Consider the following 17,763-nt stretch of genomic DNA (forward strand, 5'->3'; position numbering starts at 1 on the left):
TCCCATAAACTAATTGTGCAAACATTTTACACAGTAAACACACTCTGTCATGCTTCCTGATCTATTCTCGGAGGAAGGTTAGGAGAGCAATTGCTGATGCGTGATCCAGAAGAACTAGCCAAGGTAGAGCTTCCAGACTAAACTGAGATTGGGCCAAGCTATTGTCCTATAATTAGTAACACCTGCACTTACCCTCTATTACAGAATTCAAGCCTGTACCTAATACCTTTTGTTGCTGCTAACAATTGTCAGCAAACACTGTGTGGTATACAACCATTCCTGCCATAACTCTGCATGTTTCAGCCTGGCTTTTGTGAACCTGGATTGCTTTCGAACTTCTGTGTGCCTGTGGCCCAGACTTGAGCACTCCCCTCTTCATACATCAAAGCATGCCGAGACAAAGATACTTCAAGGATTTATTAACACACAGACTAGACCTTGGCAGCAATCCAGCACCAACTAGACCTTGGCAGCAATCCAGCCTGCCAAGCTAGCCACGATAGCTTCTCCAGCTCTAGTAAATACGTTGATTCCTGCGACGAGCTTGTGGAAAACCATTCTTTTTATAGTCTCGAGAGGAGCCTAATTACCACCAGCTGAGTTCAATTATCTCCTGTAATTGCGCAACTGTTCCTTACGCCTATTAGCTCTCCGTTGCCGGGCATCCAGGATCAACTCCCTTGTCTCCTCCCCACTGCTCCAATGCATGATGTCAGAATCACACTCCCTTGTCTCTTCCCCACTGCTACAAGGCTTGACTTCGGGAGCATGCTCCCTTTGGCACTCACCGCTGCTCCATGCCTCAGGCGCCACCTGGTGGCTAACCAGTCTCTCTGCACCCTGCTCGGAGTCGGAACCCTGTCCAGGGTCCTCCACATCTTCCAGAGCCGACTCATAGGGCCCCTCACTGTTGGAGTCTGGTGGCAGCTCCAACGGCTCCTGCTGGGCCACAACACAAACCTTCTTGATTATTAATCCAGCTTTCTTGTGGACTTGTTGATTTCTCCATTATGCTTTTTTCCTTGGCAAATAGAGATTTACCGCCACTGAGATAAGAGAGAACAATGAGAGTGCAAACACTCTTTAGCTGCACGCGTAGCAGTTTTGTTGCAGATTAAAGAAAACAGACACTCAAAGCCTTGAGAAGAAAATATGCAGAAATGTCTTTCAGATCCTTTTCTATAAATGATAAGGGAGTTTCTGCCTGGAAATCTGAATAAATCTTGTTCAAATCCTTGTTCAATAGTTTAGTTCAGGTGGTTTTACAGCTAGGCAAGACTTTACACTTAGGTCAGGAAAAACCAAAGCTACATGTATAGATAAGGTGAAACCTGTTTCAAAAACATTAACTATGGGGGAGACTTTGGAGTCCTCATGGACAATCACTTAAACGTATGTAGCAGCGTGGCCCGATTAAACCGCGTCGCTGACGTCATCAGCAGGGCGACAACAGCGACCGCGGAGAAAAAAGGGTGCTTTAAATAGCACTTTGAAAGCAAGCTGATTCAAGTTAAAGTAAGGGTTAGGTTTAGGGTTAGGTTAAGGGTTAGGGTTAGGTTAAGGGTTAGGTTAAGGGTTAGGATTAGGTTTAGCGTTAGGTTAAGGGTTAGGTTTAGGGTTAGGTTTAGGGTTAGGTTTAGGATTAGGTTTAGGGTTAGGTTAAGGGTTAGGTTTAGGGTTAGGTTTAGCGTTAGGTTAAGGGTTAGGTTTAGGGTTAGGTTTAGGGTTAGGTTAAGGGTTAGGTTTAGGGTTAGGTTTAGGGTTAGGGTTAGGGTTAGGTTTAGGGTTAGGTTAAGGGTTAGGGTTAGGTTAAGGGTTAGGTTAAGGGTTAGGATTAGGTTTAGCGTTAGGTTAAGGGTTAGGTTTAGGGTTAGGTTTAGGTTTAGGTTTAGGATTAGGTTTAGGGGGTTAGGTTTAGGTTTAGGGGTTAATTTTAGCTTTAGCGTTTACAGTGTGCTTTTTTCTCCGCGCTGTTGTCTCGCTGTGATGACGTCAGCTACGCGGTTTCGTCGAGCGCGCTTTAGTCGAGCGCGGTTTTGTGGTGGAACCGTGTAGCAGTAACCAAAAAAAAAAGCTAATACAATCCTTGGTTGTATAAGAGACATAGAAACAAAATCACGTGAAGTATTAGTACCACTTTACAAAGCCTTACTAAGGCCACACTTGAAATATTACAACCAGTTTTGATCAACACATTAGAAAAAAAAAGATGTTGAGACTTTGGAAAAAGCACAAAGAAGAACAACGAAGATTAAGGGGCTTAGAGACAAAAACATATGAGGAACGGTTGCAGGAATTGGGTGTGGCCAGTTTAGAGAAAAGAAGGGCTGGGCGGGTGACATGATAGCAATGTTCCAGTATTTGAAGGGTTGCCACAAAGAAGAGGGAGGGTCAACCTATTTTCCAAAGCATCAGAACACAAGAAACAATGGATGGAAATTAATCAAGGAGAGAAGCAATCTGGAATGAAGGAAAGAACTTCTAACGGAGAGAACAATTAACCAGTGGTTAATTGTTCAGAAGTTGTTGAGGTTTTTAAAGAAGAGATTGGACAACCATTTGTCTGAAATGATATAGATTCTCCTGTTTGAGCAGGGGGTTGGACTAGAAGACCTCCAAAGTCCCTTCAAGCTCTATTCTGCTTGCTTGCTTGAAGATGGTTGCAACTTGGATTTTTTAAGTGAATTGTGGATTAGATGCTATCAACCATTTGTTTGTTTGTTTGTTCGTTTCTCCAAAGTAGATAGCCATCCATTTCACAAAAGAAGTGACTTTGGGCATATAGTACACCCAGAGCAAGTGGCTATTGTGGCCGCGATTTAACGCATCTGGAGAGCATCAGTTTATCCCATATTTTATCAAAACTGTGTTAAATACTTACCCAGAAATATTATGAATGTAGCAAAATGTGGGAGATCACTTTCCAACACTCATGGGTATTTCATTTTACAGAACTCACCAGCACTAGGATCCTTGAAACATTTCCACCCATCTCACTTAGATGGAGGCAGTTAGGAATACCAGGTAAGTTGGTTTTTTTTTTTTACTCCATCTTCTATCGCTAGTTGTGCACATTCACACGCCTTGTGCAATTACCGAGCATGGCTGTGATAAAGGAAAATTGAATTTAAAATAGGAGCTCTGCCAAGAAAATAACATTAAGCAATATGATCTCATGAAGTGTCTTGTCAAAAACAGGCCTACAAATGAAAAGTTTATGTTAGAAATACAGCCCATCATCTTAAAGGTCTGAGTATTCTGGAAGGTGCTTCTATCAAACTTCCAAAGGAAGTACAACATCTCTTAGATATGCCCCTCTTACATATGTGCGAGTTGTTCCTGACTCTAGAGGGTGGTGCTCATCTCTGTTTCAAAGCCAAAGAGCCCGCACTGTATGAAGACATCTCTGTGGTCGTAGCAATAGCAGTTAGACTTATATACCGCTTCATAGGCTTTCAGCCCTCTCTAAGCGGTTTACAGAGTCAGCATATTGCCCCCACAATCTGGGTCCTCATTTTACCCACCTCGGAAGGATTAGTGTGTTGATAGCTGATTATCAATGGCTGAGGATTGTTTTAGATGGAAGAGGATTGTGTTCTGGGTATAACATCTGTTATAGCAGTAGCAATAGCAGTTAGACCTATATACCGCTTCATAGGGCTTTCAGCCTTCTCTAAGCGGTTTACAGAGTCAGCATATTGCCCCCAACAACAATCCGGGTCCTCATTTCACCCACCTCGGAAGGATGGAAGGCTGAGTCAACCTTGAGCCGGTGAGATTTGAACCGCTGAACTGCAGATAACAGTCAGCTGAAGTGGCCTGCAGTACTGCACCCTAACCACTGCGCCACCTCGGTCATGTGGTCGGCATGACTAAATACCAAAGGCGCACAGAGCAATGTTACCTTCCCACCAAAGGTGGTTTCCCTTTTTCTATTTGCATTTCTACCTGCTTTCAAACTGCTAGGTTAGCAGAAGCTGGGACAAGTAATGGGAGCTCACTCCGTTATGCGGTGCTAGGGATTTGAACCCCCAAACTGCCAACCTTTCTGATTGAAAGCTCAGTGTCTTAGCCACTGAGCCAACGCCTCCCATTACAACATCTCTTCAGATATGCCCTTTTAGCAATCAGTGTCCAAATTGGACTTGACGAGATCCAGAAGAAGAAATAATGAGAAAGGACAGAACAGAACGGAATAACAGTGTTGGAAGCTGCCTTGGCTCCTTCTAGTCCAAATCCTTACTGAAGCAGAAGACTCTTATCATTTCCAACAAACGGCTTTTGAGTAAGGAAAACTCTCATGCCTTTAACATTTCTACATAGTAACGGGAGCAGGTGGTTACTAGTAAAAGGAAGAAGCCCTCGTATAAAAACCATAAAATGTGTTTTATTTCCACAGCCCATTGAGATCAGTTATGCCTCGTTCTGATGTCAATTAATCATGAGCTTTGACTGAGACCCCGAGGGGAATATTTTGAGGCTGCAGCTAAATCAGTCACTTTGAGGGAAGTGCCTCGCGCTGGAGGCTTCTAAAGGAAAATCATTAAATCAAAGCCTTTTAAACAAGAACCATAAGAGTTTTCAGCACGCCACCTGAATAAACAGCGCTCCCAGATTTGTGGTGCTCACAAACTTTTAGTTCCAGTTAATTAAAGCCAATATTTAGACTTAAAAAATACAGAGAGGAAACAAGAGTGGGAGAAGGAAAGACGAATCTGCCTTTAGCCATTCTATTTACTGGGCACATTTTACATCTTCCGTAGCTCACCATTAAGGAAATTAAAGGGAAGAATGCACAACATTATAAATCCAGATAACCCTTGAGTTAAGAATGCCTAGAGCCTCAGATCTCAAATTTAAGAGAAGCCCATCTTCAGAACGATTGTTCTGAAGTCAATGGAACATTATATGTTGTGACTGTCTACATTTAGCTTTTTATATATAAAGGCTAAAAAGGGTTGGGAAGATCAGGTAGGTTTGAACCAAACTAAGAGAGTGTATCAAGCCCCCCCCCACTCCCTAAAGATCTTTCTGAACTTGGATCTGTAATCTGAAGGGGATTGGAAGCACATTTAATTGCACATGCTGATAAACCAGCCTATAGTATGATCCCCTCCTTATTGAAGTTCCTAATCAGAGGAAGGTTTTTAAGCATAGTGACTGCAGGGAAGCAAGGAAAGGCAAATGATCAGTTGGTATGACAACACCTTGCCTTACAGATTTGTGTCAAGCATCAGGATGCCATGGCAATATTTGCATCATGACTTCACACTGTGTGCCTCATCTTTTCAGTATCACTGCAGTTTGCTGCAGATCAGGGGTGGGTTCCTGCCAGTTCTAACCTCTTCTATAGAAGAGGTTCCACAAATCTGCACTGCCGTTTAGAACCGGTTCCAGCTCCCTCCCCCCCCCCCCGTCCGCACATCATCAAGATGAAGAGCGAGAGGAGGAATTCTGGGAGTTGAAGTCCACAAGTCTTAAAGCTGTCAAGTTTGAACACCCCCGGGTTTTTTTCTAAAGGGTTAGGGGTGCAGGGGTCTTGTAACTTGACAGCTTTAAGACTTGCACACTTCAATGCCAGAGTTCCTGAGCCAACATGACCGGAGGAGGAATTCTGGGAGTTGAAGTCCACAAGTCTTAAAGCTGTCAACTTTGAACACCCCTGGGGTTTTTTTTTCAAAAGGGTTAGGGGTGCGAGGGTCTTGTAACTTGACAGCTTTAAGACTTGCGTGCTTCAAATGCCAGAGTTTCTGAGCCAACATTTTGGTTGCTAAGCAAGAGCATTGTTAAGTGAACTTTACCACATTTTACAAGTTGGCCACACCCACCCAGTCACATGGCTGGAAAGCCACTCCTACCCAGTCACATGGCTGGAAAGCCACTCCCACCTGATCACATGGCCAGCAAGCCACTCCCACCCAATCATATGGCTGGCAAGCTGCTCCCACCAGGTCACAAGGCTGGCAAGCCACTCCCACAAAGCAGGCCACACCTACAGAAGATGTTCTAAATTTTTTTGAAATCCAGCACTGCTGCAGATGCCACTGTTTAAAGATGTGTTCACCTCACTCTGCTGCCTTCTGCAGATCTTAGTGCTTAATCAATCTAGTATTACATTCTAACTCATAGAAGAGAAAATAGAGTTAGGAATTGCATTGGAGGCTATGTAGACTAACATCTTTTCCAATGCTGAATGCTGGATTCCAAAAGATGGCCATACAGCTTCTGATTGAACACTTATAATGAAAGAGAGTCCATCACCTTCTAAGGTTCTCTGCTCCATTGTTGAACAGTACATACCATTGGGATTCTTTTTCCCTGCTATCTAACCAAAATCTACTCTTGTTTTTGTTTCGTACATTCAACTTGTTGTTTCTTCTGGAAAAACCCTGAACGCTTCTGCTGTATCTTCTATAAGACAGCCCTTCAGATATTTGAAGGCAGCTTTTATACTGTATCTTCCAATAGTTTCTCTCTTCTCCAGGCTAAACATAACCAGTACCTCCAATCATTCTTCACGGCCTTTATCATTCCTCTCTACGGTATTCGTCAGCATTTAATCATACAATACATATATCTAAAAGAAGTTAATAAGTGTAATATAAAAACAGTAATGACTAGAAGCTTTTTTTTTAATTTGAAAAGCAAAAGCAAAATAAAAGTAGTTAGAAGTAAATTCTCCTTCAACTGGGAAATATAGTGCATCTAATGGCTTCCATTTTCAATCCAACTGAGAGATTGAAAATACTAAATGTTCTTTTCTTAAGAACAGTAAAAAAAAATCCAAAAACAACACACACACACACACACACACACACACACACAAATGTAACTGGAGGATTTTATTTTCAATGGTAAGGGTGTATTTTAATTATTGGCTCTAGAAGTCATTTTATCTATGCTTCGTTCAACCTTCTCCCATGTCAAAGCCCTGAACTTTCTCTGATGTCATGAGAAAGTCACAGAACTATTCCAATTATAGAAAGAACATTAGGAAGGAAGAAGAAGAAGAAGGGGGGAAAAAAGGAAAATGGAAAGAATGAAAATAGATATGTAGCCTTTGGCAGTTATGTTTATGAGAACATCCATCCATGTCTGCGCAGGGTGACAGAATGATATCAATTTTGTGCTCGTGGCATGAATGGGAACAATCCTGTTCATAAACATTCATCCATTCAGACTTTATGCTCTTTGTAGAATTACAAAGCAAGATTTTTTACAAAATGTAGTCTCTCTAAAATTACCCTTTTTTAAAAAAAGAAAGAAAGAAAGAAAGATCACTTTCACTTATTTAGAAGTACAAGAAAAAGTGTACGTTTGTATGTGAGAGAGAGAGTGTGATGTTTTGTCTTCATCATACATATTGTATAAGGTATAAGTCGTCAGTGAGCTGATACTGCTCATGTGAGTTCACATTATAAGAGCCAAGGTGGCGCAGTGGTTAAATGCAGCACTGCAGGCTACTGCTAGATCAGCAGGTCAGCGGTTCAAATCTCACCGGCTCAGGGTTGACTCAGCCTTCCATCCTTCCGAGGTGGGTAAAATGAGGACCCAGATTGTTGGGGGCAATATGCTGACTCTCTGTAAACCGCTTAGAGAGGCCTGGAAGGCCTATGAAGCGGTATATAAGTCTACTGCTATTTTAGTTGCAACCATCAAGATATTTACAATTTAAAAAGCTAGAAGGTACATTTAAGATTTCTCAAGGCATCGCTGAACTATGTTGATCCTAAGTAAATGCTCTCTGAGATCATTATGGGGGTTGCCGAATAATTTACAACAATCTCAGATTCTGGTTGAATGCCAGGATGATCACGTGTGAACTAGTAGCTTAACTTCTGCTCATTCTTTCTTAACGTTTTCACTTATGTATATATTTTATTTTGAGGCAATGATCATATTTTTGAAGCATATTATGGCTCCTGGCCTGGCTTTGTAGGTAGCATCACGAGTCCGATGCCTTATCTCTACTTGGATGCTTAATATAGTTAAGATGTATACACACCTGGCTGCATCAATAATTTCATAAAGATAAGTACAAAGACAATAAATAAATTAAGCGAACATGTTTATGAAAAAAAATCCTTGGAAATTGTCATGCAAATCTTTCACTGAATGTTCATTTTTATAGTACAAAATAATTGAAATGGAAGCCATCTAACTGTCAAATACCTATTTTTTTTCTCATGATGGAATTTAATATAACAGATATGATTTTCATTCAGACCAAACTCAAACTTCCTAAGCTTTCTAAAATGTGTGAAACTTCTACCTTCCCCTTTTCTTTTTCATGTAAAATGTTTTTATTTTCCATTTTTCATTTGCATACAGTCACATATATACTGTGCATAACCGGGGCCATACAACATTAAACAATAATCACAGCAATTCCTCTTGTCAACAATACCCCCCAAAATAGAAACCCAATATACCTCTTCGACCCTCCATACACCTCTTTCTTCCGCCCCCCTACAACTTTCCATCTTCCCTCCATCATTCCCCTCTACCCTACTTCCCCTCCCCCTCTACCACTCCTCTCTCCCAGTCCACTCCCTCCCTTCCTTCTCACCCTCCCTCCCATCCTCTCTCCCATCCCTCTCTACCCATCTTCCTTCTATCCCACTCCTCCTCCCCTTGGTGTATTTCTACTATATGTCAATATATTCAGCTTGTCCTATTTTTACAGAGAAATTAAAGAGAAACAGTATACATGTGAAATCGCATTATATTGAAATCTAACACATAGTATATATCCCCCCTCCCCCCATCCTCCCCCCTAACACCCCACCTTCCCCTTTTCGAAGCTATTCTTATCTATAAGGCAAATCTAGTTCAAAGATGCTTGTTGGAAGTTAATGTGCAACTCATCAGGTCTAACAATTCCAAATATGGTTTTGAACATCACCAAAATGTGTTGATGAGTGAAACAAAAAGAAACAGTCATAACTTTCTGAATTCAAAATTTAGTTATGGGTTACCGGCAAGTTTTCGTAATGTTTTACATAGCACATGCCTCCTTCTTCATACAATCCCCTGATCTCAAGGGGCAATACATAAGAAACTACAAAGATCAACCGTGTGAGAAAAAAAGAAAAATTCAATATTCAGTTGGATTACCTCCCAAAGACCCATTAGATCAAACAGAGTCGGCCTCCTCCAGGTTCCATCTACCAGCCAATGCCACCTGGCTACTACCCGGGGGAGGGCCTTCTCTGTGGCAGCTCCGGCCCTTTGGAATGAACTCCCCGCAGAGATTCGGACCCTCACCTCTCTCCAGGCCTTCTGAAAAGCCGTCAAAACCTGGCTGTGTCGGCAGGCCTGGGGTTGATGAGTTCCCCTCCCCGCTCGACCTGTGTGGTTGTATGACTGTTGGTTATTTTAACTATGTGTATTATGTTCTATGTTCCCCCTTTTCCCTTTTGAGTTGTTCGCCGCCCTGAGTCCCTCCCGGAGAAGGGCGGCATACAAATAAACTAAATCTGAAATCTGAATCTGGATTATATAAAAAGAAACCACTCTACATTTTTTTACGTGCCTCTTGAGCTGAATTCCCAAGTATAATAACCTGTTTGGGGGGGGGGGTCAGGATTCATAAGGCATTGTAAGTATAAAAGGTAACTGGGTGAGTCTGTCAATTGATCCAGGCAAATGAACACTGTCACGACTGGAATTACTAAATTTTAAACATTGTAATAGCCTTGTGTGGTGGAGGCTGAGTAGAATGACTGGGGGGGGGGGAGCTCAGTTCTGAGGAGGGCATGGAAAGCTGCTTCTTCCCACCCATCATTCACTCTTCGAGACAGCTGTCTCACTTCGGCTTAATGATAGAGTTGACCCTGGCTGCCATTCATTTTAGCAAGGATATTGTTGGAGAGCCGTCAAAATGAATGCAAGTTGAGCAACCACATCAGGTCAAATGTTGCCACGAAGGCAGGGATCAGTAATATTCTCTCCTAATGTTCCAATCCAGATACAATTATTTCGGCTCCCCTTCAAATTCCCCAGTGACTCGCTCAACAGCAACCTGTCAAAAAAACGTGCCAGAGCTTCAGGTGTGTGAAGTACTGAGCTCCTTGCAAAGGACGCAGGCTGAAGAATTTACATTTAAATTGCAGTTGCAGGTTTTCTGAATGTGTGTTTATAATTGTATAATCGAAATACATGATATTATTTCTGCAAGAACTATAGCTTTTAAAAAATAATAATTAAGGTATGCTATAGGATATGTAAGGGGCCTGAAGAGGATTAGACTTTCCTGGCACAGAGTTGTTGGAGATCTGTATCAGCAACAGATTGATTCAAGCTTACATTCCTTGCATGAAATTTCATGTAATTAATTCCTTTAATAGATATGAGGGATTATGGCATGTGTTAATAAACCAACCAGCTCTACTTACATGCAACAAAATAGCAATAGCAATAGCAGTTAGACTTCTATACCGCTTCATAGGGCTTTCAGCCCTCTCTAAGCGGTTTACAGAGTCAGCATATCGCCCCCACAATCTGGGTCCTCATTTCACCCACCTCGGAAGGATGGAAGGCTGAGTCAACCTTGAGCCAGTGAGATTTGAACTGCTGAACTGCAGATAACAGTCAGCTGAAGTGGCCTGCAGTACTGCACCCTAACCACTGTTGTTGTTGTTGTTTATTGGTCTTGTATGCCGCCCACTCCCGAAGGACTCCGGGCGGCTTACAATAAACAAGGGAAGGGGATAAATACACAAAACAACACTTTAAAATACACAACAGTCACAGTTTCTGTGGGGCTGGATATTTCGAGAGCCCCCCGGCCTGCTGGAGCAGCCAAGACTTAATGGCTTTGTGGAAGGCCGGGAGGCTCCAAATGATTTACAGACAGAGATCGGATGCTTATCCCTGTCTACAATATTAGATTCATCCACTAAGCCATTCCAGCAAGGGTCATTTTCGCCCTCCCTAGCCTCCAAGAAAACTGTGCGAGCATTTGTGGGGCAGCGGGGGGCGGGGCGGGGGGTCACGTGTGCATGCACAGGGGGCACAATTCGGTGGGGCATTAAATTATGGGGGTGGGCATGCAAGCACACGCAACAGCACGCACCTCCTTGACTTTGGCACCTGAGGTGAAAAAGATTCGCCATCACTGAACTAAGACATCTAACCAATAATTCTTAAAACACGACGGCCCTGTTGGAATTTGCTAGAGGACTGTTCTAAATATTCTATTGTTCATTGTGTCAAACACACACTGAGCTAAAACCCCAAAGAAAGATGTTGGATAATGGTTTTCTTTGGCTGCTGACAAACAGAACACGGTTATCGTTGATTTTAGAGATAGTGTAATAGCGACCATTATTAGTAGCTGCTGATAGCTGTATCCTTCTCAAATCCCCTTTTAAGCTATAATGTGAGATCCATGCAATTGGATGCCGAATGCTGGATTGCAAGTTGCATTTAATCACCAGCAGAAAATAATGCACACAGGAGTTTAGATTTGATTTTACTATCTATCTATCATCTATCATTTCTCTGTCTGAGCCGAGGTGGCACAGTGGTTAAATGCAGCACTGCAGGCTACTTCAGCTGACTGTAGTTCTGCAGTTCTGCAGTTCTGCAGTTCTGCAGTTCTGCGGTTCAAATCTCACCGGCTCAGGGTTGACTCAGCCTTCCATCCTTCCGAGGTGGGTAAAATGAGGACCCGGATTGTTGTTGGGGGCAATATGCTGACTCTGTAAACCACTTAGAGAGGGCTGAAAGCCCTATGAAGCGGTATATAAGTCTAACTGCTATTGCTATTGCTATTGCTATTGCTATTGTCTGTCTGTCTGTCTGTCTGTCTATCTGTCTGTCTGTCTCTCTCTCTCTTTCTCTCTCTCTCTCCTTCTCTCTCTCACATTTATGTTCCAATTTGAAACCAGACATCCAGTTCTTCCATGATAAAAATTTCTCACTTTTGAGAAAAAGTGTGCCACATTTCCCTCTCCCCCTCCCCCATGTGATGTGATTTTTTCCCCTTTCACTCTGGAATCTCTGATAAAGGTAAATATATATGCATTTTTAAATTAGTAAAAGAAAAAGCCAAGAAAATCTATATTAATTTTCTTGTAAGATTTGTTGGAGGCCTTTTTTTTTTCTTACACGAACTAGCACACAGAAAGATTAACAATGCAGCAAATGAATGAGAAAATAATTAAATTTCCAACCAAAATCATGGAAACATGTCCTGTCCTTTCCACTGTATCAATATTTTCTCATTTCCATCTAGTTTTCTATAATGCAAGCTCTTATCGGCTGTAATGAACCTCCAGATTGGTGGCTTGATGATTGAGTTATAACATGGTGAAAACTTCAACAAATATTTCTTTTTCTTTCTTTTTAACTCAACAGAACCTCCCGCAGGAGCTCAATTTTTTTTCTGTTTTATCTTTTGGACTGAGCTTGGCGACAGGCACATATAGCAAGCGAGCACAAAATACCCTGGGAACTTCTCAATGGCCTTCAGATCCAGCTATGACATTTGATTCTCAGGACTCTCTGTTGAAAGCCACTGTAGAAAGAATCTCAATTTTTTTAGATATACAAATCAAGGATGTGTGTGAGTGTGAGGATACTGGATACCAAGTTGGAAATTTTGGATTTCCAGTCCATAGAAATAAAACAATAACATTTCCTTTTATTCTCAAGTCATAACTGGACTTGGACTTAATCTTCATAAATGTCAACGTCCACAAGGCAGTGACCATTGCATTGTGAAGGCCAAAGGCAGAACGTCACGGATTACAGAGTTGTTTATCCGTGTGTTGTCCTGCCATTGGATTCTCAGCTTGTTTCACGGTTCCGTCGCCACGGGAACCAACACTCCCCATTTATCCGGGCTTCCGGATATGGTTTCCCATAGGCTGGGTCTCAAGTCATAAGAATTATTGTCCTCGTTTTCATCCTTCTTCATCAAGTCCCATAGGGAAAATCATTGTGGGTTGTAAACTAGAAGGACTTATAAATTGGTGGGTAGACATGACTGCTTACAATTCATGACTGTATTATGCAGGAAAAATAAATATGTGCAAAGTAAATCTTTGAAGCAAGTATGGAAAGTCAAATCATCTCGGAACAACGCTCATTATTAGTACTGATGAGCTTTTTCCCCTTGAGGACTTTTAAAAATCTGTTTAAATTTTGTCCGTTTCTTTTTAAAGACTACTGCTACTAATAACAAAGGTGGTTCAGTGGCTAAGACGCTGAGCTGGTTGATCAGAAAGGTTGGCAGTTCAGGAGTTTGAATCCCTAATGCTGTGTAAACAGAGTGAGCTCCCGTTACTTGTCCCAGCTTCTGCCAACCTAGCAGTTTGAAAGCGTGTAAAAATGCAAGTAGAAAAATAAGGATCACCTTTGGTGGGAAGGTAACAGCGTTCCGTGTGCCTTTGGCATTTAGTCATGCTGGCCACATGACCACGGAGACGTCTTCGGACAACGCTGGCTCTTTGGCTTTGAAACAGAGATGAGCACCGTCCCCTAAAGTCAAGAACAACTAGCGCATATATAGCAATAGCAGTTAGACTTATATACCGCTTCATAGGCCTTTCAGCCCTCTCTAAGCGGTTTACAGAGAGTCAGCATATCGCCCCCAACAACAATCCGGGTCCTCATTTTACCCACCTCGGAAGGATGGAAGGCTGAGTCAACCTTGAGCCAGTGAGATTTGAACCGCTGAGCATCTTATGAGTATGAATTTTGATCTGGCATAATCATGAATGAAAAAAGCTTTTTTTAATTGTTGTAAAGAGTTACCCAAAATACTCAGGGAAAATAAGAAATCTACCAGAAGTACCGCAAGCAATTTTAATTTAACTTGCTATGCTTTTAAACTGCTTGAGATGTTGTTGTTAAACAACTCTGCTGCTTTCCTTTAACAATATCTTTTTGAAATTATTAATGTTGTTTATTATAGGGTAACATTCCTATTAACATAAACATGAGCACAACCACTGAAAACCATGGAACAATTACATATCACAGCTAATATAAGCTCCTTTAACTTGAAATTGGACTTAATTATTAGTACTTCATTTTGAATTCGCTCCGTGAACTCTGGAAACCCCATTTATAAATGAGTAATATATAAAAGTATTAATATAATAAATACTAGCGTGTTCTAAAAATGAAAAAACATCTCTGATCTTATTTCTTTTGATTGTGATAAACTATGAATCCTATGTACAGATGGTGCGTGACTTATAACCATTCATTTATCAACCATTCAAAGTTATAAAGGCACTGAAAAAAGTAATTGATGAGTGGTTCTCACATATGCAACTGTTGAAGCATCCCTACAGTCATGGGATAAAAATTTGGGCCCTTGGCAACTGGCATGTGTTACAACGGTTGCGACATTTTGGGATCATAGGATTGCCATTGTGACTTCCCAGCAAGCTTCCAACAAGGAAAATCAATTGGATCACACTCCCTTGTCTCCTCCCCACTGGTGGTAATTAGGGACAAATCTCTAGAATTAAAGTCCCTGAAGGCAGGGAGTAGGAGACCATCAAAAACTCAGCGTATATCTGGCAATGTAGACTGTAGCAATTGTACAATGCTGCATTTTTAATGTCAAGGTTTCTGATCCTATAATTTTCTATCCTGTTTTTTTTTTTATTTAGTTAACCGAAATCACATAGAAGACTTGATCTGGACTGAGTCCATTATGCAAAAGACAGTGAGAAGTTTATATTAGCTCCCAGATTCTTTATTCAGATCATGTTAAATCCTATCTTGAAGGTACACAGTTTCCAAGTTTTCCTAAATCTCCATTAGCTTTATTTATTTATTTTTTGGCTTGAAGAAACAAATCTTCACACACCCATGAAAAGGATTTTTGATAAACAAGGGGGCTGGGAGAGAATAGCAATAGCAATAGCAGTTAGACTTATATACCGCTTCATAGGGCTCTCAGCCCTCTCTAAGCGGTTTACAGAGTCAGCATATCGCCCCCAACAACAATCCGGGTCCTCATTTTACCCACCTCGGAAGGATGGAAGGCTGAGTCAACCCTGAGCCGGTGAGATTTGAACAGCCGAACTGCAGAACTGCAGTCAGCTGAAGTAGCCTGCAGTGCTGCATTTAACCACTGCGCCACCTCGGCTCTATGCCAGCAGCAACCCACCCCTGTTGATTTCCTTAGATCTTTATTACACAAATATAATTATGTTTCTAGTTTACCTTCCTCTTTTTAGCCTGGTCATAATATTTTCTTTCGTCTTCCTAACAATGCATTTGAAAAGTAAATAGAATAGTTTAATGAATTACATATACCAGGTAACCAGATCTGAAAGACATTTTTTTCCATTCATCTGTTTCTAGTTTGAAGGTACCCTCACTAATAGCAATAGCACTTAGATTATATATCGCTTCGCAGTGCTTTAACAGCCCTCTCTAAGCGGTTTGCAGAGTCAGCCTCTTGCCCCCAACAATCTGGTTCCTCATTTTACCAACTGATGAAAGATGGAAGGCTGAGCCCACCTTGAGCCTGGTAAGATTCGAACTGCCAAATTGCAGGCAGCCAGCAGTCAGCAGAAGTAGCCTGCAGTACTGCACTCTAACTCACTGCCCCACTGCAGCTCTTATGTTTTAGATGTTTTATTCAATGCTATAGATATGCAGTCAAGATATCTCTTTGATGAAGTGTTTCATGAAGGATGGACAAACATACAGTATGAGTCAACTTTGAATAACATCCATTATTTTTCTGTTGTTTTTTTTTTACATATTGGAAAAAAACAAAAAAACAAAACCCAAATCCTGCTGAAATATTCCCAATGAAATATTTCAAGTTTAAGCACAATAGAAATGTACATCTTGGTAAATCTTATTAAAGGATAAGTATCAGCAGTTGCTGATGTGAGATTCCCTTCAACCCAAAACTCTTCTCCGGAAATGCTTGCATTCTGACATGTGACAAATTGCTGGAACAAATGCTAAATAGTTAAACGGACAGGTGATGGATAGCCTCATAAGCTCGCAGGGCAGCTGGTGTAAGATACTAATTGGTTCTGTGGAACTGGTTCTAGCTAATCAATTCACTTGAGAGAAGTTTGTGGAGAGGCAGGGGGGAGCAAGGTTTCCTTTTTCTGGGTTAGACATCTAAAAAAAATGCAGTTGCTTGAGGTGACAAACCACTTAGGACCTATTATGTCACCAGGCATGTTAATTTAGTCTATAATGTCCTTCGTTACTTTTCATAGCCGAAAACTTTCCATCTAAGTCATCGTTCATGAATAATGAATCTGATCAGGGAGTGTTGCCTCATGTGAACAGATCTATTTCTAGAGCTGCTGTGTCTAGATCTGCATCTGCTTGGAATTTCCAATTCTCTTTAAAATAAGTGGCTGTCTGAATGGTCTTCCATGTAGGAGAAATGAAGATGGCTAAGACTCACAAGAAATGAATCAGGGTTCCTAATAGCATCCTCAGATAAAAATCCTTCAGAGCATCCTCTGAAGATGCAAATCTTGCAAGTGATATACAATAATATCTGAAAAATTGTTTGTTAACAAAAGGAGAATAATACGATCTACAACCTTAAGTTAGTGTCTTGGTGGAAATAATACCTCTAGGCTCTATCCTAATCAAATCCATGCTATTATCAAACTATTTCCGTGTATCATCTATGCAGTGGTGGGATTCAAATAATTTTACAACCGGTTCTCTGCCCTAATGACCATCTGGGTAGGTGGGGCTTGGTGGTCATGTGACTGTGTGGGCGTGGCCAACTCAACATCACTCACGTTGATAGGCGCTTCACCTTAGCTGTTATAATATAATAAGGGTTAACTGGAGAGGCAGTTTCTGTAAGCAGGGCAATAAAGATTAGGCTAGAAACAACGGTAGAATGTTTCTTTCCTGCCTTCCTTACAGGATTAGCCCTGTAAAGTGGAAAAAAACAAAAGGAGATTTCTTCCAACAACCGGTTCTCCGAGCTGCTTAGAAAGTTAAGAACTGGTTCTCCCGAATAGGTGCGAACTGGCTGAATCCCACCACTGCATTTAAGGAAACCATGTGTGAGTACTGAACCAGTACCTAGAAGTGGGGATAAGTTGGAGGAAAGACAGGAACACACAGATGTGTGGCATAGGCACAGTCTGTTGGCAGTACATTCATTGAACAGTTAACGGGACTTGCATAGTTTGAATTTAATTTCATTAAAAAGAAGGCAAAAACTCTGAGTTGTGTTCCTAGAACCATCTTTTTAAGTGGAAGCACAAATGGTCATTTGGAATGAAGAGCTTTCCCCCCCCCCCCCCAGCTTTCAATACTTATCAGCTCAGATCATTTCTGGATTGGTATCGTTTGGCCCCAGCCAGTGGTGGGTTTCAAAAAATTTTGGAACCTACTCTGTGGGTGTGGCCTCCTTTGTGGGAGTGGCTTGCCGGCCATATGACCTGGTAGGAGTGGCTTGCTGGCCATGTGTTCTCTCTCTCTCTCTCTCTCTCTCTCTCTCTTTCTCTTTCCTTCCTTTTGTCTCTCTGTCCCTTTTTTCTTTTTTTCTTTCATCTCTCTCTCAAGCTTTTTCTTTCTTTTTTCTTTTTTTATTTCTTTATTTCTTCCTTTCTTTCTCTTTCTCTCTCTTTCTGTGTCAGTCTGTCTGTCTGTCTGTCTGTGTGGCAGTGGTGGGTTTCAAAAATGTTTGGAACCTCTTCTGTAGGTGTGGCCTGCTTTCCGAGTCCACTGGTGGAACCTCTTGTAACCGGTTCGGTAGATTTGACGAACCGGTTCTACCGAATAGGTGCCAAC

The sequence above is a fragment of the Thamnophis sirtalis genome, unplaced genomic scaffold (assembly GCF_051295495.1).
Source record: "Thamnophis sirtalis isolate CommonGarterSnake01/CBP01778 unplaced genomic scaffold, rThaSir2_p1.2 scaffold_7, whole genome shotgun sequence".
Lineage (NCBI taxonomy): Eukaryota > Metazoa > Chordata > Lepidosauria > Squamata > Natricidae > Thamnophis > Thamnophis sirtalis.